We start from the raw sequence: 3,891 nt of genomic DNA on the forward strand, positions 1-3,891 counted from the left end.
CCTGCTTCCCAGCTCTCAAATTATCCGGCTTAATCTGTATTTGGTAGGCTATTAACTCCAATTAAATATCTCATTTGGCTTTGCTTAAAGCCTATTAAATCTGTGACTACAGCCTATGACAATTCCAAATGCAAAACACTCTTTTTAATCTCCTGCCGTCTTCCTGTGAAGGGATCTCTCCAGTGTTTACCTAATTGTTAGTGTGAGTCCTGGCCTGGGTACCCCCCCGGAGCCCCCCCACACACACCCCTGTTCACAGTGCGGGGTCATGTAGGGGTGAAGCTCCCGGTACCTCAGAAGGTTATTTAGGAGTCAAGCCGCACTGAGGCATTCACAGTCTTGAACTGCAGAGCGGGCAGACGCTCCGTCAACGCCCGGCCGCTGACCACTCAGCGGGCCTTTGGGCTGCCCCGCTAATAGGACAGGCACCCCGGCACTCCCGTCCTTGTAACAGCGACCCATAAAAGAGCACAGGAGGATGCTAACCAAGATGAATGGGATTTTTTTCTCAGCTCATTCTACACTAATCAGAGCTTTTCATTTGTTATGGCCTTGCGCCAGCCCCTCAGCGCAGCCTTCCATTAGGGCCAGATAACATATAAATTCATTAAAGTCAAACAGAGGCATTAAAATGGTCATTTGTCAGCTCTCTCTTTGTGTCTTCCTAATGGTGGCACATGGTTCAAGGCATTGAAATGATTTTGGTAGGGCTTTTTTTGCACTCTGGCTCAAGAAGGGGGGACGTGGGAATTACACATATAGATAGATAGATAGATAGATAGATAGATAGATAGATAGATAGATAGATAGATAGATAGATAGATAGATAGATAGATAGAAGAGTCTGTGTGTTTATATGTGTATTTTTTTCTTTAGTGAAAATTTTGAAATTCTAAAAACATATGTTCATACTGGTTTTTATGCTTTATTAAAAAATAAATTCACATTATTAACATCCATCAACTTCAGATCTCATTCCCCACCTCCCCACCCCGCTCACACATACACACACACACACACACCCATTCAAGCCCACTCAGCGAAGCAACCCTTTGCGCTAATCCCTTTGTATTCACAGCCCCATTCCCACCAAACAATGTCCTAAAGCCTAATCCTAAACCAAGCTCGACAAACCTGGGCTACCTGCTAACAAGTCACAGTGCAGCTAAGAGGCCAACCGAAACCTTAACCAAATGGTCTGTTTAAGTCACCTTTAATCACCCCTTCGCATGCTTTCATGTAAACAGCACCAGCTTATAGGTGCGTTCATTTTTTTCAGTCTTTCACCATTCTTTTGGCCCGCTTCCTGTATTTTCCCTCTTCCTTTCTGCATTCGTCCTTCTCTGGCTTCGGGATGGAAGTTCTAGCTGCGTCGTCATGGGAGATGACTCTCTCCATCTGCCTCCGCAGCCATGAGCCCACCTCCATCACGCTTTATCCGAGGGACTTCCACCACCCCCACCCTCCTGGACCCCTCTTCACCATTCTGACAACCCCTGCCCCCTGCTCAATAGCCTACATAAGCCTGCGATGATAAGTGTTCTCCCTCTTTGTGCGGGTTGGGATAAGACAATGCCACAGAGCACTACAGAACATCATCCATCTCATAGCTCATCAATCTGGCAGACAAAAGATGAAATGTAGCTCAAAGTCCCTTTCGCAAAAGGGGTTTTCTCTTTGCTTAGAAGAGGCTTGTAGCCCAACTTTCTCGCTCCTTTTCACTGCTAAGTAAAGTTCTTCTCCCTGTGGCCACAGGGGAGGAAAGTATGGCTGTCTTTTCATAAAACACCAGTGCATAATTACAACTGCACAAAAACCCAATAAAATATGTAGACACGATTTCAATATCAAGTGACAGACATACTCAGTGGCAGCAAAATGATCTTTTAGGAATGAAAAGCCTGAATGGAAACATGCTGTCAGCTCACCAAAGCATGAGGCCTCTGCCACATTTACAAGAATTTGTTTTGTGGTAAATGCTAATTAAAGCCTGCTGTCAAATAAATGACACCATCTACTTTTGGTTCCTTGATTAAGTTTACATTGTCTCATGGCCAGCGTGGGGCTCTTTGTTCACTCACTGTGGTCTTTATTTTATTTATATGTTTATTTGTTTCAGCAATACATTCCTAACAAGATACTCCTCAATGTTTTATGAGTAAATGTAAATTTACTTACACAGCATTTAGATTCCTGTGAACAATAGTGTTGTTTCACCTCTTTAACCATCATGACAAATAACAAGAGCATCAGAACGTAACCACCAAAGCATTTACTGTAACAAATTACTGTAAACAACCAATAAATTGAGTATAGTAACATGCTGTAATCAACTTTTTCTTCTTTTTCAGTCATCAAGTCATCAGACTCGAGTCTTGCTCTCTTGCTTGTTTCTGCTCACAACTCATCTGAGCAAAATCCTGTTAGAGAAATCATGGACACCGTCTACATCTTCACTTATTGGTCTAAATGGAGTTTATTTAACCCTGTTTTCAAAAGTGCTTTGAGGAAGCAATATGAGAGGAAACTGTTATCTTGCATTAAAAAAAGAAAATGAACTGAGAGACAAGAACACACAGACTGAAAACCTTTTCTGCTTAAAAAATGGGCTTTTTTCTACTTACTGATCTACAGTACAGTGAAACATCCTAAGCTAAAACTCATTTCCTTTTATTTTTCTTGGGAAATTAGAAGTGCTTACAATGATTTATTGAAATATATGTCAACATAAATTGAAATAAAGTATATAAGGCAAAACCAGAGTTTATGCAATTCTAAAAGGCCTGAAAGTCAATATGTGGTATGACCACCTTTATTATTCCACATGGCCTGAACTCTCATAGGCAAGCTTTCTTGTAATTTCTTTAAGTAGTCTTCAGGAAAAGTTCTCCAGTTTTTTGTTTCACTTTTATCATCTTACATTGCTTCAATATTTTTTTGGCATACTTCAGGCTTTTCTACCCATTTCCCTTCCTTAAGAATGACTTTATGACAGCCACTTCTCCACTGAGACCATTTATGGTGACCCTTCAGTGAACAGTACATGGATGAGCTGAATGGCTGATTTTTTTTCCTCTTTCTTAAGAAGAGTGACTTTGTTCATCTCTAGATTTTTTTTTTTAGGTCCACCGTTCCTTTGTCCATTTTCCTCAGATTTTCTAAGGAAACACTGCACACCATGCTGCAATAACAACACGTTGTGCTATTCTAATAGCCAGTGGGAATTATGTTGATAGAGCAAAAGTACTATTTTATGTCTGTCAAGTTGTGCAGTCTTTAGCTTTTTTTAATTAATTCAACTCAAGAGATGGAAACAAAGTAGGTTTTTTACAGGCTGCTAATAGTAAAGTAACTTAGACTGGTTTCATAACAGGTTATTCTTTTATTCTTAGGGATTTTGTGAAAAATTAACAACAAAAAAGCTTGTTGTGAGTGTGTGAACGTGGGCATAATATTCAAATAACATGGTGTTCCTATTCTGCTGTGTGTTATTTATAGTGGCAACATACACTGTTTATATCAGCTGTTCATATTTGTATAAAATATATGTGACTGCTTTACCTGTCCCAAAATTACACTGGGCACCCTTAATTATCATCATTTCTACTCTGGTGTTCATTTAAAATTACTACGATGATTTAAAAAATGTTTGCTTCAAACTTTAAAAAAAATTAACAGAGCGTCAGCATGAATGGTGTATTTCAGACAAAGGGAGGAGGTGTGTTGTAGCAGCTTTTACACCAACAGCAGCAGCAATATGACCAAAGCCTCTAATCCATTTTACACAAATGTTCTGTTAAACCATTCAGCCAACATATCAGGTTAACCTGTTAATCTGCTCTTCGTGTCTGGCTCTCAGGGGCTTTTCGCACGCTCAATATTATAAGTCCC

Source organism: Oreochromis aureus, linkage group 23, assembly GCF_013358895.1.
Source record: "Oreochromis aureus strain Israel breed Guangdong linkage group 23, ZZ_aureus, whole genome shotgun sequence".
Taxonomy (NCBI): domain Eukaryota; kingdom Metazoa; phylum Chordata; class Actinopteri; order Cichliformes; family Cichlidae; genus Oreochromis; species Oreochromis aureus.